Source organism: Phyllobates terribilis, unplaced genomic scaffold, assembly GCF_046119375.1.
Source record: "Phyllobates terribilis strain yellow unplaced genomic scaffold, ASM4611937v1 Scaffold_7__3_contigs__length_470593459, whole genome shotgun sequence".
In the NCBI taxonomy this organism is placed as follows: domain Eukaryota; kingdom Metazoa; phylum Chordata; class Amphibia; order Anura; family Dendrobatidae; genus Phyllobates; species Phyllobates terribilis.
This window is the reverse complement of record NW_027362767.1, coordinates 420,904,672-420,932,121: the sequence shown is the minus strand read 5'-3', so window position 1 is coordinate 420,932,121 and position 27,450 is coordinate 420,904,672. Positions and strand designations below refer to the sequence as shown.

General features: G+C 45.3%; 1 long non-coding RNA gene across 1 annotated transcript; it reads right to left on the bottom strand.

Annotated features, from left to right (window-relative positions):
- Nucleotides 1–11,823: 11,823 nt before the first annotated feature.
- On the bottom strand, nt 11,824–19,883 carry LOC141155126 (uncharacterized). The gene is made up of 4 exons (XR_012247514.1): nt 19,747–19,883; nt 17,601–17,621; nt 13,083–13,165; nt 11,824–12,427 (listed from the first exon to the last, which is right to left on the bottom strand). It is a non-coding gene; the product is annotated as an uncharacterized lncRNA (long non-coding RNA).
- Between the last annotated feature and the right edge of the window lie 7,567 nt (nt 19,884–27,450).

The following is a 27,450-nucleotide window of genomic DNA, read 5'->3' as shown; positions in this document are numbered from 1 at the left end:
TCTACCCTGCTGAGCCATTGCCCTTCCCTGCTGAACCACTGTCCCTCCCATGCTGAGCCACTGTGTCTACCCTGCTGAGCCATTGCCCTTCCCTGCTGAACCACTGTCCCTCCCATTCTGAACCATCGTCTTTACCCTGCTGAGCCATTGCCCTTCCCTGCTGAACCACTGTCCCTCCCATGCGGAACCATCATCTTTACCCTGCTGAGTCGTTGTCCTTCCCCTGCTGAACCACTGTCCCTCCCATGCTGAACCATCGTCTTTACCCTGCTGAGCCATTGTCATTCCCTGCTGAACCACACTTTTAATATGGAGCCACTGTGCTTTCACAAATGAGTAGCTGTCCTCAGAGCATGCAGGTTCTAAGATTGCTGATCCTTAAGGTGTGTATTAATTGTATAGTGGAGAAGAGAATCCTGCTTGATGGATAAAATCTTCAACCTTATTGATGTACTATTAAAACATCATTAGATCCATGTGTAGTCCAAAGACTGGAACATCAACGCGTTTCTGGTGCATGCTGAAACTTTACTCATGAGTAGTTGAATATTTTATCCATCAAGCTCGATTTCCTTCTTCACTATAGCCTGATTGCTATCATCCCAGGCAGTAATACTTTTCTTTTCTCTGGAAGAAAATAGGCAGCAACAGTGAGCTGACTTCCTTTCTTTTTTTTTGTGTATTCATTGCATCAACATTTCTGATCCATAAAGAAATTAAAAAAATTTTCCAAATTGCAAAAAGAACTTTGGCACTCCATACATGAATATATAAGAAATATTGTATCTAGACTGATGTCACTTTGAAAAATGAAGGTTTTTTGCGCATAGTTTGGCCAATTTATGTATGCCCATCAACCACGACAAGGTCACCTTCATATGATGGGAAACTACGCTACGCTACCACTGGATATGCCACTCTTGGGCTGTAAGCCTGTATGGACAATATGTCTCTGCTTGGGCTTTTAACCTACAATGTATGGGCTGGTAGAGCTAGTTAAAACCACCTGTGAATGAATAGAAGGAATTAGTGGGAGGGACACATGGTCAGATAAAAGTCTGTCAAACTTCTAATAGTGTGAACAAGTACCTGCTGCAATGTGCCAGGAGCGAGATCCCAAAAATGATTAATAGAAAAAAGAGAGGGGTCGCTCACTGGTCTATTCGGGTGCTCTGAAGAAAAAAGTAATCTAAATTGCAAAAAGAACTTTGGCACTCCATACATGAATATATAAGAAATATTGTATCTAGACTGATGTCACTTTGAAAAATGAAGGTTTTTTTGCGGATAATTTGGCCAATTTATGTGTGCCCATCAACCATGCCAAGGTAACCTTCGTATGATGGGAAACTACGCTACGTTACCACTGGATATGCCACTCTTGCTGCAATGTCCCACTCCTGGGACATTGCAGCAGGTATGTGTTCACACTATTAGAAGTTTGACAGCCTTTTTTCTGACCATGTGTCCCTTCCACTAATTCCTTCTATTCATTCACAGGTGGTTTTAACTAGCTCTACCAGCCCATACATTGTAGGCTTAAAGCCCTAGCAGAGACATATTGTCCATACAGGCTTACAGCCCAAGAGTGGCATATCCAGTGGTAGTGTAGCGTAGTTACCCATCATACGAAGGTGACCTTGTCATGGTTGATGGGCACACATAAATTGGCCAAATTATGCGCAAAAAACCTTCATTTTTCTAAGTGACATCAGTCTAGATACAATATTTCTTATATATTCATGTATGGAGTGCCGAAGTTTTTTTTGCAATTGAGATTACTTTTTTCTTCAGAGCACCCGAATAGACCAGTGAGCGACCCCTCTCTTTTTTCTCTTTAAATTTCTTTCCTTCAGATATCAAATCACAGATCTCCGAAGATGGCTAGCTTTGGGCACAAAGATAATGGTCTACCTCTTTTCCATTTGTTATTTAGGTATTAACATGGGTAACTTTTCTGAATCTATCTAGAACACAATTCCTACCCACTCTCACCCGATACAGAAGGCAATCAAACAAATCAGGAGGTGGCGAAACCTGACTATAACGTATAAAAAAACCTAGCATTGAAAAACAAGTGTTTATTTTCTTTTCATGGTCGAGAGGTAGATAAAAAAGACCAATATTGAGCAGGTCAGTAGCCTACGACTATTTCAAGCACAGTTTCACTTTCTCAATGTATATGCTCAATTATGTCTGCGATACGAAAAACAACAACTCTGGGTTGGGGCAGGGGGGACAGGATTACATTTGCGAAAAAAAAATTGAGTGACTTTTCAAGAAGTCACAATTGACGGATCGCCTTCAATCATCTGGAAAACAAAAAACCCCGCCCTGAATGGCGAACATAAAAAAAAGTCTAAAATAGACTTAAAAAGAATACTTTGGGATAAATTAAAAACAGGCGAACAACTCTAAAAAATAAAAAAAAACTGGTGCAAGTTCAATAATAACTTGGGGACCTTGTATGGTCAGATATATTCTGGATACATTCACTTCTAGAGACATTTTCATTTGATTAGAAGATCTTTACCATTAAATATTACTGCAACTGTCAATTATAAATTAAGTACTGTTTCCTATATGATAACAGTTAACATTAATAATCATTTCCATGCATGATAGTGTAGCACCCTGAGGATTCGGCTGCTACAGGGGTATTGCACCTCACTCCAGAGGTGTGGTATTCCACTCCCGGGTAAGGATGGAGTGTGGAACTGAGCTTAGTAGGCTGCATGCACTACATACATCCCATTTCCGGGGGACAGAACTACGGTACTCCCACCAAGTTTATGTGCAGGTACGACAGCGTCTGTCCCTGGCTGGAGTGGGAGGGGGGTGGAACATCCCAGTAGTGTAGGGGCAGATAGGGGGAGTAGTCTGGGTAAAGATAGGAGCTCATTGGGTGCTGGTCACCTGAGCTCACACATAGAGGGAGTATATATGGTGGGCACCATCTTAGGACAGGGTCTTTTTAGCCTGAGGAGCAGAGCAGAGGAGCTCAGCCAGGAGGGCTGACAGGGAGCTGTGGCTCCGGCTGGGCCCAGCTCCAGAGCAGAGCCTGCAGAGAGAGAGGAGTCAGAAGGACCCAGAGAGGAAACAAGAAGGAACCCCAAGACCCCAGAATAAGGACAGAAGGGTGAAGGGTTGGCGGACACGGGTACCGGATCCCAAGCTGGCGGAGGCCCAAAACGAACCTTAGCCAGGAACCGGAGGTCGTGGTCAAGATTTGCCACGACCCTCACCAAATCCACTAGAAAGGTACACCGAGTATAGGGTCAGGGAGCCCAAAGGAGGCTTGACCACCAAGAGACCCGAGGGAGCCGGCCAAAAGTGGATCCCTGGTGGGAACGACCAGAGGAAGGGAGAGTCAGAAAGGAGCTCAGGACCACGCTTCAGAATTGCCTGGGGGTTGGCCGAGTCCAGGACCTGGTGGACGCAGCACGGCTCGGGTGGTCACTCAAGGCCAGAGTGACCAAAAGAACACCAGTAAGTAAAAACCCTGAACTGCATCTCCTGACTCTGAATCTTCTTTTTGCATCATCACAACCCCCATCATCTACACCTGCTGCCCTGAGGCCATACCCCTCCCGTTGGGGGTTATACCATCACTGCTGCACATATACCACCGGCCTCAGTGGACTGCTCTGCAGCGGCGGCTTCAAAGCCGCACTCAACGGGTGGCGTAGTCGACAATCATGTTAACATCTACTGCCATAGACTGCCACTTAGTTTGACACCCTGGGCACGGACCGGGTCACCGCCACAAGGACTACTACCCCCATCGAGATCCGGCTCCGGGTATCCCCTACAGCACTGGCCCAGGGGGCGCGTCAACTTTTGGCGTAGTCGGCAGGATAACGTGCCCGCAACCACCGGGTACTGCGTGCCTGAAAAAGAGACTTTTAAAACTTACCATCCGTGAAGTTTTCCCGCCATCCGGCGCCATCTTCAGCCTTCTTCCCGCCATCGGTGAAGATTCCCGCCATCCACGGAGTTTCCCGCCACTGGGAGACGATTCCCGCCATTTCAGAAGATTTCCCGCCCTGGCAGAGCGGGCGCCATTATGGGCGTGCCGGAGGGTGGCAAGAGGCCACCTCCCATCGTGGGCCAGGTCAAGGAATGGCGCCAAAAGCGGAAACCGCCCCCACCAGCAGAGACTGTGATGTTAGAGATGTCCATCAGCGTGAGGGGACTGCCCCTGGAACTGACAATCACCAAGTTACCCCAGGACCGCCCTCAGTATGGGCGTAGACAGAACAAAAGAGAGAAAATGGGAGCAGCTTGGAGGAGTCTGGAAAGGAGTCTGGAGGAGCCGTACCCGGAGATGGAGGGAGAGGCAGGCAGCACCGACCCAGTGGTCAGGAGCCTGTTGCAAGCGACAACCCCAGAAGGCCTGGTGGAGATCCTGGCGCAGCTCCCCAGAGATCGGGAGCATGCACGGACCGCACTGGAGGGCTTGGCTCAGAGGATGGCCCGAGTGCAGCGGGACGTACTGGCCGCATGGAGCAGAGAGATGGCCCAGCAGGCTGGAACCCGCCAGCGAAGCACGCCACCCACAACAAGGAGCATGTCCGCCTCTGAGGACGGTGCAGGAGGGACGACGGCCGGAGACGACGCCGCGGAGGGAGTTGAAGAAAAGGGAGCAGGTAATGGGGACGACAACATCCCGTGCCCGATGGTCGCAAGCCTGCCCCAACTCCCCGTCGCAGAGCCCGAGACCCCACTCACCACTCACGTTGCTGCATCGTCACCGCTCCAAGCTAGGCCTCAAGCGGCAGGAGCCGCGACCACGCCCCCTGTGACGTCACGCGCCTCAACCCTGAGCGCGGCCAAGCAGGAGACGCCACCGGCCTGGTCGCTGGGCCAAGTAACCCCGGGCGCCGCCGTCTTCACGGTGCCCTTTACATTCAGGGTGCCCCAAGCCTGGTCGCAAGGCCTGGTGAACCCGGGCGCCGCCACCACAACAGCGCCCTCAACGTCCACAGCGCCACACCTGGGTGAAGACCTACTTGCCCAGCACACATGCCCGGATGGGCAGCCCTTTGTGTGGCCACCGGAGTTCCACCATCCCCGACTCCGGAAAGAAAGACCTCTGGATGAGCCCCTGATCCCGGCTCCGGCGCCCGTCAAGATGACCCCGCTCTCGTTAGAGAAGGCGCAGTTTGAGTGGGACCCCGCAGGAGGAGACCTCATCGGGTTCACTCAAGAAACCCGGGCGGCTGCAGCGGAGCGTGCAGAGTGCTGCCGCCAGCAGTTGGAAGCCTTTGACCGAGAAAGAAGAGAGAGGCGGGTCCGCGAGCAGCGGCTGCAAATAAAAAGTGCAGAACAGAAGAGCCGGACCAGGAGGAACCCCCGTGCAGCCCACGGTCCCCGTGCCACCGGGACTGTAATTAAATTCCAGTTGCAGCACGGTTGGGGCTTCATTCGAGATCATCACACCCCCGGCGACGTCTTTGTGACCAGAAGAGATGTTGAGTCCCACCTACCGGAGGGACACAGAGGTCGTGACCTTTACCTGGGTGATGAGGTCACCTTTACCCGGCACCAGTGTGCCAAAGGACCCTATGCACTTCATGTACATCGCCTGACGGAAGAGGAGTTGCGGTGTGAGGAAGGTCAAGAGGACCCGGACGGGTCTGAAGCCTACCCTCAGGAAGGAGCAGGAGGGCATCGTCACCATTAAGAGGTGAACTGAAACTGTATATAGTTACCCGTAAGGGTATATGCCATGCTGCTAATTTAAATATGTTCCCCGTTGGGACCAGTGAACTGTTCCAGTGTGTCCCTTCTTCCCACTGACCGAGGACTGAGAGCGGTCATTCCTTCCCTTTTCCCCCACTGGTCGAGGACTGAGAGCGGCCATACCTCCCCTTGTATATAGTTGCGCTTTCTAAGGCGCCCCCTACCGGTTTTATAGGAAACTGTTTTTCTACAAGAGACTGTTGCACTTTACCCGGTCACAAGTTGCACCGTGGCCGGAGGAACAAGAATGTTTACTATGAAAAGTTTTATGCTGATGATATATATAATGTTTTATATGTTTATGATGTTTTTGAAAAAAATTTGTATGTTTGTGGATGTTTTTATTCTTTTACAGCCCGAGGACGTGCTGTGATTTACCAGGGGGGAATGTAGCACCCTGAGGATTCGGCTGCTACAGGGGTATTGCACCTCACTCCAGAGGTGTGGTATTCCACTCCCGGGTAAGGATGGAGTGTGGAACTGAGCTTAGTAGGCTGCATGCACTACATACATCCCATTTCCGGGGGACAGAACTACGGTACTCCCACCAAGTTTATGTGCAGGTACGACAGCGTCTGTCCCTGGCTGGAGTGGGAGGGGGGTGGAACATCCCAGTAGTGTAGGGGCAGATAGGGGGAGTAGTCTGGGTAAAGATAGGAGCTCATTGGGTGCTGGTCACCTGAGCTCACACATAGAGGGAGTATATATGGTGGGCACCATCTTAGGACAGGGTCTTTTTAGCCTGAGGAGCAGAGCAGAGGAGCTCAGCCAGGAGGGCTGACAGGGAGCTGTGGCTCCGGCTGGGCCCAGCTCCAGAGCAGAGCCTGCAGAGAGAGAGAGAGAGGAGTCAGAAGGACCCAGAGAGGAAACAAGAAGGAACCCCAAGACCCCAGAATAAGGACAGAAGGGTGAAGGGTTGGCGGACACGGGTACCGGATCCCAAGCTGGCGGAGGCCCAAAACGAACCTTAGCCAGGAACCGGAGGTCGTGGTCAAGATTTGCCACGACCCTCACCAAATCCACTAGAAAGGCACACCGAGTATAGGGTCAGGGAGCCCAAAGGAGGCTTGACCACCAAGAGACCCAAGGGAGCCGGCCAAAAGTGGATCCCTGGTGGGAACGACCAGAGGAAGGGAGAGTCAGAAAGGAGCTCAGGACCACGCTTCAGAATTGCCTGGGGGTTGGCCGAGTCCAGGACCTGGTGGACGCAGCACGGCTCGGGTGGTCACTCAAGGCCAGAGTGACCAAAAGAACACCAGTAAGTAAAAACCCTGAACTGCATCTCCTGACTCTGAATCTTCTTTTTGCATCATCACAACCCCCATCATCTACACCTGCTGCCCTGAGGCCATACCCCTCCCGTTGGGGGTTATACCATCACTGCTGCACATATACCACCGGCCTCAGTGGACTGCTCTGCAGCGGCGGCTTCAAAGCCGCACTCAACGGGTGGCGTAGTCGACAATCAAGTTAACATCTACTGCCATAGACTGCCACTTAGTTTGACACCCTGGGCACGGACCGGGTCACCGCCACAAGGACTACTACCCCCATCGAGATCCGGCTCCGGGTATCCCCTACAGCACTGGCCCAGGGGGCGCGTCAATAGTCTCTCAGATTAATTTCAGACTTGAGAGTTGTGCCGATGTTTTTTGCAATAGCTCAGGATCACCAAGAGATGGCGCCCAGAGCCCGCACCCTGAACCAGCGGTGATCGGCAGGCACTAAATTACGTAATCGTAAATGTTTTCAGACTATTATTTATGTGTTTTCTTTTCTAAATATGACTTGTACAACTGCGCATTATCTCCGTAAGGGATCATTTACAGTCAGAACTATGAAATGCGCTGAGGTCCAACCCTAAGGTTCATTGACGTTAAGGTGATTATTGTCCTCTGTATGGTAATAAGCCTTTCATATGAAAAATATGTAAATTGTTTAAAAAGAAACTCTTTAATATAATATATAGTTCTATATTGTGAACATATAGTTGTTGCCCAGTACAGTTTTTTATTTTTTTTTAACTGGTAGAGTTTCAAATGGTGGTCCTCCGCAAAGGTTTGCTTACTTGACCTTCTGGCTGAGATCATTATATTACCTCTTGGGGCAATGATTGACTGCTGTGCTGACGTCCCACCCAGGCCATTAATTCTGCAGCGCTTTACAGACATCATCATCACTGTCCTCATTGGGACTTATAATCTAAAGTCCCTATCAGTATGTCTTTGTAATGTGGGTGGAAATCCACACAAAGACGGGAAGAATATACAAACTTCTTGAAGATATTGTCCTTGTTGGGTTTTGAAGCCAGGACCTCAGTGCGCAAAGCTACAATTATGTTTAGAATCCACTCCTTGTGTTCTTAGCATCTGACCAGTTTTTAGAATCAATTAATTGATTTTAATTTGATTAAAATTAAATCGATTTGATTGATGAACGTGATTTTTAATTTAGTCAAGAAACTGACTTTTCACCACGATTCACAAAAAGACATAGGCCTAACTGGGTTATCAAAAGTTGTGAAAACTGATTAAAGAGGTTCCAAGAAGAAATTCAAGATGACCACTTTCACCTATTTAGACTGCAACTAGTCCTAGGCAGGTATTAGGATTGGATTGCATCATGAAGAAACGCTGCACGAGAGAGATGAGTCTGATCGAAAGGCATAAAAATCATGCTCGCAGAGGTCGCGACCGGGCCGGTGTAAGTGGGGGGCCTGCCCACGCCAGTGCATACTTCAGCTGGATGTGCGTCCATGAATGCACATTCAGCTGAACTGTATTGCGGCGCAGAGACCCGCAGGGTCTGTGCACTGTAATACACAGTGCTGGCCAAATAGAGGCCGGCAGCTGACTTTGGCAAGCCAGTCATAGGCTGCACATGGCAGTAACGTCATGTGATGCTCGTTGCTTGCACGCAAAAGTCAGCTGCCGGCTTCAGAAGAGGATGCTGCACAGCGAGGGAGTGGAGGGAAGGTGAGTACCATGGTTTTTTTTAATGCGTTAAAGAACAGTAACGGAACGGGGGACATATATACCAGATGAGGGACATATATACCAACATGTATACCAGGCTGGGGGACACATATACCAGGATGGACAACATATTTACCAGGATGGGGGCATATATGCCAGGATGGCCCAGATGGGGGACATATATACCAGAATGGGCTCAGATGGAAGTCATATATACCAGGATGGGACATATATGCCAGGATGGGAGCCTTATAAACTAGGATGGACCCAGATGGGGGAGATATACAGTACAGACCAAAAGAATGGGCCTGGATAGGGACCATTTATACCAGGATGGGGGACATATATACCAGAATGGGCCTGGATAGCCATTTATACCTGGATGGGCCCAGATGGGAGACATATAGATAAGAGCTGTCCGAATTTTGAGCTCCAAGTGCTGTTCTAGCAGTGCGTCTAACTCTTTCATGGCATCTAGCAGCTAATAAATGTAATAATTATATATTTAATACAAATCACACTTTGCAAAAAAAAGTTAAGTTTAGAATGAAACTTTTTTTTACAAATTCCATATTAATAATTCAACATTTTGTTCTCCACCATTGTCATCTCTACCGCATTGTTGTACAAACCTCTGGAGAAATGACCTGGCAGGAAATTTCTCCACATGGTTTCTTGTAAATGCACTGTCTGAATCTCCCAGCAAGTGGCAGTATAAATCAGGGATCCTGACAAGGAAAGAGGGTTGTATTGCTAATATTAAAGGATTTTTTTCTGCAAATTGTTTCTTCATAGTGGAAGCGGTCTTGAACTCAATTGACACCTATTGGAAGTAACAATCCTAAAAGTCAATATTGACTCTTTAATGAGCCTTGCCACATTACTTAGGGTAAAAGCCAAACCAGAATCTCAATATACAGACACATGTTTCGGGGGTGTTGCTCCTCCTCAGTGTAAAGCATGAGATCAGTTTTGACTGTATGAGAGGCTTAAGGGGCAGCGTTTCTCCTTAAGGAGAGTGACATGCCTGACATGCCAAAGTAAGGAGGCTTATAAGCCATTCAATGCTTCTCTGCCATGTATTGTACCACTGAAGGCTGTTACGCTCGCGCCCGGACTGACTGGCGTGAGCGTGATTAGTGATCCCACTGTACCATGAACCGAGGAGTGCCTGGAGGGGCGTAACTAAGTATCAACCCGATCTGACCAAGGTCGCACGGCGGCTCAGTCGACTCTGTGAACCAGGGAGGAACCGAGCAGAGGGACCAGGTGCTACTCCAGGTCAGACCCCGGTCACAGCTGTTGACCCACACCGGGGAATGCAGGAACAGGCAGGTTAGCTGGTATGCAGACAGGTGGGTACTGGCAGGCACGGCTGGTATGACAGCAGGTGGGTACTTAGCAGGCACGGCTGGTATGAAGGCAGGTGGGTACTGGCAGGCACGGCTGGTATGCAGACAGGCGGGTGCTGACAGGCACGGCTGGAATGCAGACAGGCAGATACTGGCAGGTATGAACGCAGGCTGGATAGGGACCAGTACAGACTGGGATACAGGAACAGAGCCGCAGGTGCAGTGGACTAGCAGAGCAAAACCGCAGGAGCGGTGAACAAGCAAAGCGGAGCAAAACCCCAGGTGCAGTGAACAAGCAGAGCGGAGCAAAACCGCAGGAGTGGTGAACAAACAGAGCGGAGCAAAACCGCAGGTGCGGTGAGCAAGCAGAGCGGAGCAAAACTGCAGGTGCGGTGAACAAGTAGAGCGGATCAAAACTGCAGGTGCGGTGAACAAGCAGAGCAGAGTAAAACCGCAGGTGCGGTAAACAAGCAGAGCGGAGCAAAACCGCAGGTGCAGTAAACAAGAAGAGCGGAGCAAAACCCCAGGTGCGGTGAACAAGCAGAGCGGAGCAAAACCGCAGGTGCGGTGAACAAGCAGAGCAGAACGGAACCACAGGTGCGGTAAACAAGCAGAACAGAGCGGAACTGCCAGAGCGGTGAACAAGCTGAGCAGAACAGAACTGCAGGTGCGGTAAACAAGCAGAGCAAAGTGGAACCGCTAGAGCGGTGAAAAAGCAGAGCAGAACAGAGCAGAAAGTGAACACAGGCAGGACAGGGCTCTGTTCACATGGAACAAACTGGAAAATACAGGAATATGGTAAGAACACAGGAGGTAGATACGGAGGCAGGGAAAGGGGACAAGCAGAACCAGATACACACAAGGTACTTACAATGAAGTAGCGAGTGGACACAAAACTCACAAACAGAAGTACAGAGACGAGTTGGAATTAGGTGCAGGTTCAGACACTGCAGGAAAAGGGAAGGTATGGACATAGAGAGAAACAAGTAACGGGCTAGGACACTGTTCAGACAGGAACTGAATGGGGAACAAGATACAGGAACGAGCCTGGGAACTCAGCCCCCAGGGTGGCGGAAACAGACTAGTAGTCAGAGATACAGGTAGTGGCCCTGGGTACTTAGCCCCCAGGGTGGCGGAAACAGACTAGAAGTCAGAGGTACAGGTAGGGGCCCTGGGTACTCAGCCCCCAGGGTGGCAGAACAGACTAGATACAGGACAGGACCTGGCAACTCAGTTGCAAAAGACAAACTGAGTGAAAGTGTTGCTCAGGCACCTCTTACTGGGTGAAGGGGGTTTAAGTATCCAGTGACTCACAGCAATAGGCTGGGGACGCATTAGGACTGTGCACACAGTAGCTATAAGAAACAAGCAGAAAGCCGAGCCGACGCCCTAAGCAATCAGACAAGAGACATGGACACAGCAGGTACAGGAGCAAAGAGTGCAGCATGGACTGACAGGTAAGATTGCGGTCTTGCATGGTGGGAGGTGGTGCACCATGCAAGCACACCGCCAGGGATGTAACAAAGGCTATGGACAGGTCATTAATAAGTGATCTGTGGACAACTAGACCCCAGGACTCCTACTGATGACCAAAATAAAGGGTCTGTGGTGCTTGACGGAGCGCTGCAGTACCCACTGTGGACCAGGAGTACCAAACAGATCAGAGTGTGTCCATCAGGGATCCTGAGCAATGTAGATTCTGATAGTATGAATATGTAACAATGAAAAAGAAATTGGGGAAAAACAAGACATAATTTTAATCAATGGGCATTTTTTTATTTTTCCATTATTCTCTTTGAGAAAATTCTAACAGTAGTCATTTTGTTATTAGAAATCGCACATATAATATTGACACTGAGCATGCCCTTGACCAGAGCAGCTTCTTCTCTAGTGACTTCAAAGAAGGTAGAGAATGAGGAGCTGACACAAAGGTGAAATTTTGATTTGAATGTTTAGGGAGGTGAGAGTGATTTCTGGCTCTTCTATGTAAAACTCCTTGGCATATTTACTGTCCACTTCTGACACCAGTTCATTATCATTTATTTTTCCGCTTTTACCAGGTTTCATCAAACTGAAAATTCAATGTCACCCAAATCGACAATTGCCACCTATTTCATGGATATATTTCTCTTAGTGAGTGCCCTAAGCAGTGATAAAAAGAGTAATAAATCTAGAGAATTATGAAAGATTGAAAAGATCCCAAAAATTTAGTGCAAAATATCATTCATGGACTTCAACATTTGATTTTGATGTGTCGAAAGCCTCAAGGAAATCTGTTTCTCCAACATTCCTTCATGTAGAATTATTCTTGATGTTCCTCATCTTTCTTCATCGGTATCTACGTCGCAGAGCAAGCTGAAAGGTAAAAAGTATAAGATGAAAGTCGTTAAGACCAAATTTTGTTCTTGAGAGGCACAAATTGTGGCAAAATGTTTACAAACAATGCCAAGGTAAAAGGACAAATATTGGGCTGCAAAAATTATTTAGGGTTGAACATTTTTTTTATTAAAAGAATGGTCCTTCAAAAATTAGGTTATCACAGGGAAACAACCAGAGTAGCTGTGGGGGTTTACTGACAATGATAAAATTCACTAAGGGGGTGATTGGTAGTGGCAAAAGATCCTCAAACACCAACCTTTTTCTGTTAAGGTCAATGTTTCCACTGCACCCTTCCCAGAATTTTATTTGTGTCTCCCCATGAAAGTCAGTATATGAGAACTGCCCTTCATCTTGGGAACTCCATGTTGGTTCTATACAGCCAATGATAGGTGAAGGAGTATTCAAGAATGGTTATGGCTTACACTTGTCTGTCTATAAGTCCTAAAGACTTTCATTATTCCAGGGGCCTTCAATAAACTTTAATCTGGCCCTGGACACTAAGAGGTTGAGGGAGAGAGGGCAGAGTATCAGAATGATCTGATCTAAGTTTTATTGGTGTTTTATAGAAAATACAATCAAGAAAACCTTCAACATTTTTTTACTTTCTTGTGAAAATTTCCATTTAACTTACTACAATGGCAAAGGCAATGAATATCAGGAGCAGCACTGTACCCATGAGCGCCAGACACACAATTCCCCATGTTGGGACCTCATCTGTATTAGGAAGAAGGGAAGACAAAAATGTTATAATCGTGCAGGTCAGAGACTCGTAAGGAAGGATCTAAAATATCAAATTCATACACAAGCTGGAAACCTATAATGATCCACTCATCTGCATCCATGCCCCATTCCAAACTTATGGATATGCAGAATAAAAATTTGCAATTAAATGTTGTTTTTTATGTTGTATAGGGTAATTATTAGTATTTTATTTATTAAACCATGATCTGTTTGCTACATTGAAATTAGTAATATTTGTTTTGTTAGCTATAGTGAAAAGCTGTCCAGAAAAAGTTAACGAGGTTATTTAGAACACCAGTTCTTAAAGGGAATCTGTCAGGAGGTTTTTGCTATGTAATCTAAGAGCAGCATAATATAGGGGAAGAGACTCTCATTTCAGAGATGTGCCACTTACTAGACTGCGTTTTGCTGTTTCAATAAAATCAGTGTTTTATCAGCATGATGATTATCGCTACAGGACTAGGTGTCTCGTGATTTCTTGTCCAACCACACCCCCATCACTGATTGGCAGTTTTCTTCTGCTTATGCAGAATTTACATAGAAAGCAGCCAATCAGTGAAGTGGGCGGGGTTTCTATACAGCTAAACATTCCAAGCTTTGCTAGATCTGCAGTAGAAAAAAACTGAGATTCTATCACAACTGCTGCATCCAGTAATCTAAGTGAAAAATTGCTGGAATCAGGCTATCTGCCCCTACATCATGCTCCTGTCAGATTACATAGCATAAACCTGCTGGCAGATTCCCTTTAAACTTTTCCTGAGTTTCAGCTCCTTAACATGTGCCACCCTGTTTTTAAAGGGACCAAAAGTAATTGGACAATTGACTCCAATGCTATTTCATGGACAGGTTGTGGGCAATCCCTTCGTTATGTCATTCTCAATTAAGCAGATAAAAGGCCTGTAGTTGATTTAAGGTGTGGTGCTTGCATTTGGAAGGTTTTGCTGTGAAGTAAACATGCGGTTAAAGGAGCTCTCCACGCAGGTGAAACAAGCCATCCTTAAGCTGCAAAAACAGAAAAAACCCATCCGAGAAATTGCTACAATATTAGGAGTGGCAAAATCTACACTTTGGTACATCCTGAGAAAGAAAGAAAGCACTGATGAACTCATCAATGCAAAAAGACCTGGGCGACCACGGAAGACATCAGTGGTGGATGATCGCAGAATAATCTCCATGGTGAAGAGAAACCCCTTCACAACAGCCAACCAAGTGAACAACACTCTCCAGGAGGTAGGCGTATCAATATCCAAATCTACCATAAAGAGAAGACTGCATGAAAGTAAATACCGAGGGTTCACTGCACGGTGCAAGCCACTCATAAGCATCAAGAATAAAAAGGCTAGACTGGACATTGCTAAAAAACATCTAAAAAAGCCAGCACAGTTCTGGAAGAACATTCTTTGGACAGATGAAACCAAGATCAACCTCTACCAGAATGTTGGAAAGAGAAAAGTATGGCGAAGGTGTGGTACAGCTCATGATCCAAAGCATACCACATCATCTGTAAAACACGGCGGAGGCAGTGTGATGGCTTGGGCATGCATGGCTGCCAGTGGCACTGGGTCACTAGTGTTTATTGATGATGTGACACAGGACAGAAGCAGCCGAATGAATTCTGATGTATTCAGAGCCATACTGTCTGCTCAGATGCAGCCAAATGCAGCCAAACTGATTGGTCGTCGTTTCATACTACAGATGGACAATGACCCAAAACAAAGCCAAAGCAACCCAGGAGTTTATTAAAGCAAAGAAGTGGAATATTCTTGAATGGCCAAGTCAGTCACCTGATCTCAACCCAATTGAGCATGCATTTCACTTGTTAAAGACTAAACTTCAGACAGAAAGGCCCACAAACAAACAGCAACTGAAAACCACCGCAGTGAAGGCCTGGCAGAGCATCAAAAAGGAGGAAACACAGCGTCTGGTGATGTCCATGAGTTCAAGACTTCAGGCAGTCATTGCCAACAAAGGGTTTTCAACCAAGTACTGGAAATGAACATTTTATTTACAATTATTTAATCTGTCCAATTACTTTTGGTCCCTTTAAAAACAGGATGGCACATGTTAAGGAGCTAAAACTCCTAAACCCTTCATCCAATTTTAATGTGGATACCCTCAAATGAAAGCTGAAAGTCAGAACTTCAACTGCATCTGAATTGTTTTGTTTAATATTCATTGTGGTAATGTCTAGAACCAAAATTAGAAAAATGTTGTCTCTGTCCAAATATTTATAGACCTAACTGTATGTTACTAAACCAGAGATCACTGCAACTAAAGAAACAACTTAGTAGTTTATAATAAATCTAGTGTAAACTGTAACCTCATCTGGGTGACGCTCCCCTCAAGACTAAACGTCACGCTTCTTTCTCATTGTTGCTCATAATAGGGATTAATAGTATTAGTGTATTACTTGTAAATTTGAGTGAATGTGCATGTTGGTCAATGCTAATAAATTACTTTTCACAAATCACCTTTTCCAGATTCATAGATATATTGTGGACAATTAGTGTTCTACAATATAACTTTAAAGTGAAGAAGAAGAAGAGGTAACCAATGAAGAAAAAAAAGGATAAGAATAAATATTTGAAAAGGAAGGAGAAATAGAAGAAGAAACAGTAATAGAAAAGGAAAAAGAATGAGTCTACATGGTGATGTGCTGCCCGACACCGAAATCGCATTGTCACATTGTGATTTCCTTTGGTTCCACACTGTGACCTGCAACTTCCTACGATTGCGGCACAGAATCACAAATATTTCCAAACGTGTTGGGTTTTGTCGAGCTGTTCATAAGTCGACCACTACTCACTCGCCATAGACTTGAATGTAAATCACATGTGCCTGAAGAAGGGTAAAATAAAGAGTTTTGAACGAGGAGTAAAAGGAAAAGTAATGTAAGAAAGAGTAGAGAACTCGTAGAAGAAGTAGAGGAAATAGGAGTAGAAAAAGGAGAGGAAAACAAAAATAATGATTAGAAATAGTAGTAGAAGAATGAAAAAGGAGTGGTAAAAGAGGGAGAAGAGGAAAAAGGAGCAGGGAAATGAGAAGTACATTGGAAAGAATGAGTGGAGGAAATAAAAGGAGAAGGGTTAGTAGATTGAGTAGAAGAAAATGAAAGAGAAAAATTGAGGGAAAAAAAAGAAAGCAAAACAAGGAGTAGAAGAAGGAGTAAGGCTATGTGCCCACGATGCAGAAATGCTCAGGATTTTTTCCTGAGCGATTCTGCATCTCCCTGGCAGAAAAAAATGCATGCGGATTGTACATGTGGATTGTACATGCGGATTGTACAAGTGGATTGTACATGTGTTTTCCTGCCAGGGACATGCGGATATGAAGCGTTCTTCACATGCATTTCCACATGCGGGTTGACAAGCGCTTTCCAAGCGATTTTAGCATCACTTGGAAAGTGCTTGTCAACTTGGTCACACTATAGAAATCCATGCAACCGGCATGGATTTATATACTGTGACCGAAAGAATGGTAAAAAATAAAAAAATAAATCTATACTTACCCTCTGATGGCCCCCGGTGTCTTGATTCCCTCCGTCCTGGCTGCCGGCAGCGGTACACTGAAGGACCTGCTGACATCAGCGTCGCGTGACCCGTCACATGACTATGACGTCAGCGCAGGTCCTTCAGTCCATCGCTAGCTGCCAGCATGGGAGGACGAGTGCAGCGGGGGCCGCCAGAAGGTAAATATAATCTTTATTTTTTATTTTATTCTTTTTTTCTCAGTTTCTATGGTACCCGAGTCCGGAGGAGAATCTCCTGTCCTCCACACCCGGGTACCATCCGCACATTGGAACGCATGCATTCCGCATGTCCTTATCTAGTGAAGCGGATTCCATGCGGTCTAATGCAAGTCAATGGCGGGGAAAACGCTGCGCTTCCGCAAAATAATTGGTAGTGCTGCGTTTTTTTATGCAATGATAATCCGCAGCGGAAATTTCTGCAGCATGTGCACAGCACAACGCGGACTATCATTGGGGAACATGGCAGACCTTCTAACATGCGTTTTTTAAGCGTTTCTGTATCTGGCTCTTTTGTATCTGATGGGGCACTGTCTGTGACACTTTGAAAATTCTGACGCATCAATCAGAAATGTTATGAGAGTCACATTGGTTAAGTATGGTACAGTAGTTTTAACATTTGGAAATTAATATCAAATACGAAGAGATCATATACAGCTTGGGTTCTTCCATGGGCAGACTTTTTAAATTAAAATTAATGGGAATTACAAACGTTGATGAGTAGAGGACCTCCTATTGATTTATACAGAATCATAGTCATATATAAACCAGTCACATCTTGTACAAATTGAGTATTTAGTTCTTGAAGTCAAGAAGATTCCAGCTGCTGAATCATAACCAATGTAGTTATGACGTCTTTCTTCTACTGTCTTGTATACTTACTGTATGAATAACAAAGAGACCCTGTAACACAGAGAAGACGAGATATTAGTCATTAAGGACAATTTTCGAAGATAACATAAAGCCTCTAAGAATGCCAGTACATGGCCACCGACCCATTTATACTTTCCTTGCAACTTTTATGTAATGAGAATATAGTAAGGCTGAAAAATCTGAGTATTTCTAGTTGTTTATACATCCTAAGATGGCATTTTGGTTAATACAATTTCACTGATTGTCTAAAGTTGGCCATGCACATGAGAGAGATGTTGGCCAAATGTTTGTTTGACAGAGAGCTCTCTCTCCCCACTTCTCCATATTCATGAGAGCTCATTTTTGTGTTGTCACACACACCGCTGACTTTGCCTTATCTCCTCTGATAACAAAAGTGTTGGGCATTGAAATACTAACTGTCCGATCCTTCTCTCCTACGGGGCCCGATACGCATAAAATGGTTGGTTGGTGCCGTATTTGTCAGACTTTCATTTGGAGCTGGTGAGAAAAGACTCCCAGGACCCGCTCCATTGGCCAAGTCAGTAAACTGTAGTCGCTTCTACCTGCCAGCATCTCCGGCTGCCCTTTTGATTAGCCAGCCTGGCGGTATGTCATCATTGGCGTGTGATTCAGATATCACGTCAAGTCAGGCCAGCTAATCAAAAGAAGACCCTCAGATGCCATCAAGTAGGAGGTTATTCTCAGGGCTCCCATCCAGCTGCCACCCGATAGAATGGTTCCTACAAAACCCTAGTGTTTATGGTAATAACCGTTATTTTCTTCGGTGTAAATTGGGATAGTTTTTACTTCCCTGTTGGTCTAGGAAAGTAATGGTATTAATTGATCATTTTTTATATCGAGTAGGTTACTCAGCAGTAGTGTTAGGCGAATTGTTCGCCATTTCAAATTTGGGTTCGTGTCGAGGTTCCGGCTTGTTCTCGCCAAAAAATCGGCTCCGCCCATGAACATCCCTGATTTGCCATGCTATCTGCGTGACAGCGTGGCAAATCAGGGATGTTCATGGACGGAGCCTATTTTTTGGAGAGAACAAGCCGGAACCCCGAACACGAACCCAAATTTGAAATGCCGAACAAATTCGCTCAACACTACTCAGCAGGACTCTTTTGTGGACTGGTTTAGCTTTCTCTCCCTGTCATTTAACAGCCTTAGTATGCCTCTGTGATGGAGAAGAAATTTTCAGGTATGGTCTAAGTAGTCACTATGTAAGTGGACATTGAGGTCATTGTCACTGGGCCACCTTGAAATAGGTCCCTCAGGATCTCTCTCTAACTGGCAGCCAGACCTTTGGGGATTTGGACTATGGAAGGCCTCCATCCACTTGCTAGTATGGTTCTGCTCAACAAGACTGAATAATATATATCAGACCTCCATCCAAGTCCTGTTGCTAAAATTCTGCTTTTGATAAGTCTTCCTGTATATCATAATCATGCCTTGGCAAATGGATCCATACTACAACTTAAACTAGCTAAACTATGTTCAGATAAAACTAGGACAACACTCAAATTAATTTTATTCAGGAAGTAGATTTTTTTTTAATTAAAGAATTGAATATTAAAATCAGAGAATGTCTCATCCTTAATAGCGAGGACGAGCCGTACATCCACATTCCATGGATAATACTGGAATGCATGTTCCTAAGAAATCAGGCCTCACCCTTGGCACAGACCAAAGAGATTCTTAATCAGGCGAATCTTAGCAAACACTACAGGAATACATCTATGACAAAAAATACTTCTAGCTCGTAAATAGTTACCCTGTTAGGTCTTTATGGACCTTGAGAAAACAGTATTTAACTGGTTATAAATAAATGGACATACAGTTTACCTCTACAATATATAAAACAAATGTTTCAAACATTAAACAAATCTAAAAACGTTCTTAAAATTTAGACAAGGCGTTTAGGGATTTCCTCCATGTTATATACATTATGGCTTCCATTGACAGGAAATATCTGAAGTGGCTTTTATCCATTAAATATTGTACAAAAAACCCGTAAATGAGTTAATTAAACTCTGTTCTGTGAAATATAAGCATGCAATAATAATACTCCCAAAAACTCAAGGTGACCCTACGAAGCCCACCAAATGGACGCAGCCTTTCTCACCCAAAAGGCCAATAACGTATTGGGACTCACCAGTAAACTGTAGACAGACGACCAGGAGCAGCAGCAGGTAGGACATTTTGGAAGAACTGTTTTCACTGTTTACACTGTGCCAGTAAATCTTTATATATGAGCGAGTTCGCCACACCTCCCTTACTTAATGTAAACCAGTTTTGTGCCGTGCCCTGATTTCACCCGTTAACACAGAAAGTGCAACCTGACATTCTGCTTATGTGGTACAGTCACCTTCATAGAGACTTAAAGTTCATTCCAGAAATAATTTTTGCAAATTTTTTATTTGGAAATGAAACCTACTGTTATAGCAACACCCAACACAGGCATCTGCAGAGGCGGTATTTGGACAACTCTGGACTCAAACATGTGTGTGACCCGGAGAAGTTGGTGTTCACCTTTCTCTGCTTCAACAGAGGGATGCAATTGGTTGGTAGGTAACCAAATGTCTCCTCTTTTGGTTCCACTAGTAGCCACAACCTTGCTTAGTCTGGGACATCTTTCCTCTCCTTGGTTGAGAGCAGATAAAAAACAGTTGGCATGGTGGGGGCAAAGACTGGTAAATAGATTCATCTTATAGCACGCTTAAGGAAAGTCTGTTTGTTCTGTGGGGTCTTGTGATTGATGGGGGCATTGTGGATTTTATGACACCATCGTGTCATAACCATCGATGTTCCTTTCCACACAATGACACCATCGAGGCTGATTTTATAGAAGTCCTTGAAAATACAACCTGATATTTATTGGGAAACTTAATAAGTAGAGATGAGCGAATATATTGGAGTTGAATTTCCGAATACTATGACCACCTTTTTCCTGAACCTAAAAGGATCATCAAGAGATTAAAACATCTTAATAATAATTATACTCACCTTACCGCTCACTCCTCCGGCCCTTCTGCTCCTCAAGGTGCCTTGTCAAGTCCTCAGAAAATGTTCTTATCACCGTCACTCGTGCTGCCGCCACCGGGTCCATGCCAGAGGGGGGCCTGCCGACAACAACGCCTATTGCACCTAGATATGTGTCCTCGGAAGGTAAGAATAATCCTTTGCTTACTTTTGAAATGTGTTGGAGAAGGGACATTATTGCTGGAAGGGGTCCATGATGGGAGATATCATACTAGGAAGAGGCTTAGGATGGAGAACATTGTTACAGGATGAGGTCAAAGATGGAGGGGGTTATTATTACAGGAAGGGACCCAGGATGGAAGACTTTATACCAGTAATTAACCCAGGATGGGGAACATTATACCAGGAAGGGGCCCTGGATGGGGGATGTTATACTAGGAAGAGGCCCATGATGGGGGACATTATACAAGAAAAGGGCCCAGGATGGGGGAAATTATTCCAGCAAAAGGAACAGGATGGGGTACATTGTTATAGGATGGGGGGGGGCATTATTAAAGAACGAGGCCCAAGATGGGGGATATTGATTCAGGAAAGGGCCAGGAGGGGGACATTATTACTGGAATGAGACAGGACGGGGGACTTTATTTCAATGGGGGGTGAATACGCATGTTTTTATAGGTTCTAGAATGCTCGAAGGGCCCATACATCTGACCAACATGCAGGTGGAGGCCCAGGTCCAAATTTTTCACTGGGGCCCATCGTACTCTAGCTACGCTTCTGCAAAGTTACAATGTATGTCATGACATCATGATGTTGTGACCTTACACAAGCTGGCATAGAACCGTCCCTGGAATCATCAAAGTTGGAAGTCTGAGCCCAGCGTGAAGAGGCCCGGGATTAAGTACTCGCAGCTGTAATTAGAAGATGTGACTAGGATCGGACGGTGATGATGAGGAGTAAATAGGCCATAGAGGGGAGCAAGAAGATCAATATAAGGATTATTTTTATTTTTTACATCTTACGCTTATTATGCTCTGGGGTCTGGAGAGACCCCAGTGCAAATTAAGGGACATTAAGTTTGCAGAGAATATCTTTTCTGCGATTTTCCTGGGAAAACTTGCATGAATTTTGCCTCATATGTTCATCTCTGGTCAATACATTTCTTAAACACAAGATCCTTAATAGTCTCAAAACTTGAATTTATGAATAACACATCAGCAGTCCTCTCCCACTCCATGATCTGTGGTGTGCCTGGGTTTGCACTACCATCTGTACTTTGTTTTGTCACAGATCTTTTCCGGGGTTTCAAAGAGACCCAAACTCAAACCCATTACTTCCTATATGCCACAGAGGTCTTCCCTCTACACTGGTAACTCATGACAGTTCCACTGGGCCCTAACCCACCTGTCATACGTTCACAGGTTGGTCATCCTCTGGGCTTCTGTCTCCTACAAGACGTAAGCCGTCTTTTGGCCCTCATATTGGATTCCACCATTATTTGTTTTCAAGCTGTCAACTTGACTTCAGAACATGAAACAAAACCACCTCCCAGTGTGGCGACTCCAGGCTGCTCTTCATTGTAGAACCTCGTCATCTCCCTTTGCTCAAGGATATGGAGGGAACAATGGCATACCATTTTTGGACTTAAAAGTTTATTTTTTCATTTTCCTTTTAATGGCTCATGGTCAAAAGCTTCGGACCCCAGAAGAGATGTTATGTAGGAGAGGACTCAAGCTGCCCTTGTAGTATATCAAAGACTATATTTCTGATTGTCCATTCTATAATACTACATTTATCTGCAAAATCAAAAATACCTGGTTGCCTGATGTTTTGGTTCCAGGCCCTGCGCTACACATAAAGCAATATGTTCAGTGTTGCCTGGATTATCATTTAAGGCAGATTACATTCCTGTCTTTAACTGGTGATTACTGGAGAAGAATCAATTTATGAAATGTTATGGGTCTGCAGAAAAGATTTGTGTTTTTGGAGTATACCTACAGCTGTGGACATTGAGAATTAGTCTGAATTGGAACTGATTGCCTAGGGTAGCGCATTCTAGAGAACTGATGAACCAAGAGAAAAGTCTTGGAGACAAGAGAGGGAGGTTGAGATTATGGAGGAGGTTAAGGGGATGTTCAAGATTTTTCAAAATGGGTAGAGTGCAGAAAATTGTGCACAGTAATAAAAAAAGCATTATTCAACAATTAAAACCCCCTTCATTACAGCATTACTGCTCTTATGGTCAACGCAAGTCTTTTATTGATGATGTCACATTTATCATTAATGTGAACACTACAGCCAGTCCCGGTTCTTAGTGATCAGCTGTTTGCCAGCGTGAGCACTGAGGACAGTAATTGGCTACAGTAAATGATCGACCTGATATCTTCATTGCAGGAGTATCAGAGCGGCAGTCGCTACCACAATTCTGAAAATCCCAAACAATCCTTTTAAATTTAGATTTTGGGAGAATGTAAAGCACAGATGGGGGATGTGAGGGAGGAGATATAGAGCTGTGTAACACTCAGGAGAGCTTTATGGGTAAGATTGAAAAGTTTATGCTTTGTTCAATAGAGGATGGACAACCAGTGCAATGACTGGCACAGCGTGGAGGCACAGGTGTAGCGGCTGACTAAAAATATGAGCCTGACTGCAGCATTTAGGATAGACTGGAGAGGGGAGCGAGAGGAACAACAAATATAAGTAAGTTATAGTAATCCAGAGGAGAATTAGTCAAGACAAAGTTTTGGCATTTACTACAGTATAAAAAGGACAGATTCTGGATATATATTTTAGGTGCAAGTGATATGAGGATGCGAGTGATTGAATATAAGGAATAAAGTAAAGATTTTAGTCAAACATGACATAGGAACTTCCTGTCTTGATGATATGTCCATATGTCTATACACTTTTAGACTTTAACCTTTTCAGTGATACCATTGGATAGTCACGTATATCTTCTGGATAGTCAAACAAAAAGAATTTTTGGAAAAATCTTAGCAATTTTTATTTCCTTTACTCACTTATATAGTGCCATCATTTTCTGCAGTACTTTACAGACATTATCATAACTTTTCCCATTTGAGCTCACAATCTAAATTCCCTATCTTTGAAATGTGGGAGGAAACCCACGCAAATGTAAAAGTGTGACAGAGACTGTCATAAGCCTCTCCCCCTGAAAACAACATTTGTAAGTAGTGTATTTAAATATGTGGTTTTATTGTATTGCCTTAGCAGTGTAAAATGTAAAGCGCATAGAACCTTATAGGCACTAATGTATGTAGCTCTTCTAATGTATGGTAATTAATGTACACTATTGTTAATGCATAGTGTGCAGGGCTTATAGTTTAGATTAAGAAAGGAAAATAAGCAGTGGTGGGCATATTAGTTATAGGAAGTAGTGCAAAGAGGTGTAGATATGGTTAATATGTTTGGGACCAGCCCAGCATGGGAGAGGGTTAGTCATATAAAAAGGGGAGCACTTCCTGGTTTGATTAGATTGAGAGATAGATTAAATATTAGTAAGAGTTCAAGGTCCATAGGCTGGAGGTAACAAGAAGTACGGATTGTTCTGGTAGTATGAGAACATCAGCAACTTTCTTCAGCGGACATTCCTGAAATGTCCGGGGCCTACGGCCCTAACTAGGCACTGGAGAGAGTGCCTTATTCACTTTCAACAAGTGGAAGCCGGGTGGTGAAACATGCAAGGGAGACGGGACGTGTCTTGTGAATGCTGTGGAGCCAGAAGGAGTATCACGGGGGCTGAAGAAGCCAGTAAGCAAAGAGATAGCTCAGGCTGAACAAACGGACAACATGGAAACCTACTTTGTGCCTTGTCACCAATTGAACTCAGACTGTTAAGTAAAGTTGAACTGGTTGTTAAGAAGCGAGTGTCCCCTGATTTTTTGCGGCTGTTCCTGGATCCAGAAGCCTGTAAACAGTGGAGGCCTCCGGCTTGAACGTGAATACACTGCTTTGTACCCAGCACAACATTCATGTCACTGTTAACTTGTGCAGTGCCAGGACATGGGAACGCAGCCCCTCGTCCATGACTACAACTCTGCGCACCTTGCACAAACCCAGGAAAAGTATAAAAACACCTTGTTGACACTGGCCTTGGTGGGATTTGAAACCAAGGCACCATTACTTTAAGGCTGTAGTGCTAACCACTGAGCCACTGTTCTGTAGTTGTAGGTGGTTTAAAGAACACAAGTTACATTTTTTATGACACTGGGAATTGTCTGCTTTATTTTCTACCAGTTCTCCTTTCGGAACACAGAAACAACATATATTTAGGACATTATGTCCTTTTTATATCGCACATTTGCACATTTTGTACTATACACTTTCCAAGAGCTAAAACATAATTTTACCTTGGGCCTTGGTTGTAAGATCCATGGCAAATAGAAAGAATTCAAAAATAACAACTCCCATTAATAGTTATATGATTCTCCAAAAATACATATCCAGTAGAAATGAGGGAACAAATGCGGAGGACCTTGTTCCAGCGGTCACATCAATAGTCTTGGCCGCTGGAAGGGACTGACTTCTACCTGTCAGAATCCCCTGTGTCTCTTCTAATTTGCAGGCCTGGGACAACTTTATTATTGTGGTCTGATGCATGCAGGGTATCATAACGGGCCTACAAATCAGAAGAGATGATCAGGATGTCAGCAAGGACTCCTATTAGGCAGCCACGGACTACTAATAAGGCCACCGGATCAGGATCCAGCAAATCAATTCACACAACTCTATTATCCGGTAATGAGATCTGACCTCTTTAATGGCATTTGCTTCACCTTTTTTCATAAAATGCAGTTTAGTTTTTTTATTATGAACTATTAAACCTGGTAAGATCCTGATGTGGGACTGAAAACATGTACATTTTATGTTAACATTTTATATTTTTATTGCTTTTGTTAGATAGCGCCATCTGGATGACCTGGCAAAGAAATGTACAGTCAAGGCCGAAAATGTTAGCACCCTCAAAATTGTCCCAGAAAATTATTGCAATTACACATATTTTGTTATGCACATGTTTATTTCCTTTGTGTGTATTGAAACAACACACAAAAAAAGAAAAAAGGCAAATTGGACAGAATTTCACGCAAAACTACAAAAATAAGGCAGGCAAAATTGTCGGCACCTTACCAAAATTGTGGGTAAACATCTTTGTTTCAAGCATGTGATGCTTGTTCAAACTCACCTGTGGAAACAAACAGGTGTGGGCAATATGAAAATCAGGGGCGGACCTACCGTCGGTGCAGCCTTTGCAGCTTCACCGGGGTCCGGCAGTGCAGGGGGGTCTTTGCCGGGCTGCCCAAAGCTTCGGGGGGCCCATGGCCAGATTGACATCTCATGTGTGGCGGGCAGGGAGCGATCCCTGCAGCTCCGCTGCTGACAAGAGAAAAATGGCGCCAGAGCTGCAGAGATCCATCCTCTGCTTCCTTCCTTGATGTCATTGACGCGCCCCCTGGGCCATGTTCAAGGGATACCCGGAGCCGGATCTGTATGGGGGTAGTAGTCCTTGTGGCGGTGACCCGGTCCGTGCCCAGGGTGTCAAACTAAGTGGCAGTCTATGGCAGTAGATGTTAATTTGATCGACTACGCCACCCGTTGAGTGCGGCTTTGAAGCCGCCGCTGCAGAGCAGTCCGCTGAGGCCGGTGGTATATGTGCAGCAGTGATGGTATAAACCCCAACGGGAGGGGTATGGCCTCAGGGCAGCAGGTGTGGATGATGGGGGTTGTGATGATGCAGGAAGGAGAGGCAGAGTCAGGAGATGCAGTTTCAGGGTTTTTACTCACTGATGTTGCTTTAGTCACTCTGGCCTTGAGTGACCACCCGAGCCGTGCTGCGTCCACCAGGTGCGGGACTCGGCTAACCCCCAGGCAGTTCCGGAGCGTGGTCCTGAGCTTCCCTCTCACTCTCTTTCTCCTGGCCGTCCCCACTAGGGATCCACCTTTGTCTGGCTCCCTCGGGCCTCTTAGTGGTTGAACCTTCTCTGGCTTCCCTGGCCCTACTCGTGGTGTGCCTTCCTGGTGGATATGGTGAGGGTCGTGGCAAAACTTGACCACGACCTCCGGTTCCTGGTTAAGGGTTACTTCTGCCAGCTTGGGATCCGGTGCCCTTTTCTGCCAACCCTTCACCCTTTCTGGTCTGATTCTGGGTTCTTGGGGTTCCCTCTGTCTTTCTCTCTGGGTCCTTCTTACTCCTCTCTCTGCAGGCCTTGCTCTGGAGCTGGGCCCAGCCGGAGCCACAGCTCCCTGTCAGCCCTCCTGGCTGAGCTCCTCTGCTCTGCTTCTCCTCAGGCTCTCTGACCAAAGACCCTATTCTAAGATGGTGCCCACCTTATATACTCCCTCTATGTGTGAACCCAGGTGACCAGCACCCAATGGGCTCCTAGCTTTACCCAGACTACTCCCCCTATCTGCCCCTACACTACTGGGATGTTCCACCCCCCTCCCACTCCAGCCAGGGACAGACGCTGTCGTACCTGCACATATACTGGTGGGAGTACCGTTGTTCTGTCCCCCGGAAATGGGATGTATGTAGTGCATGCAGCCTACTAAGCTCAGTCCCACACTCCATCCTTACCCGGGAGTGGAATACCACACCTCTGGGTCGAGGTGCAATACCCCTGTAGCAGCCGAATCCTCAGGGTGCTACATTCCCCCCTGGTAAATCACAGCACGTCCTCGGGCTGCAAAAGAGCAAAAACATAAAACATACAAGCTTTTTAAAGTGCACTACATATAAAATATATAAACAGTAACCTTCAATCATCCCTTTATGGGAGGTACTTCTCTTTTAAAATGTTACGGACACATCATAAAATAATATTAACTCTTTCATCATAATAAAACTTTTCATATAAAACAT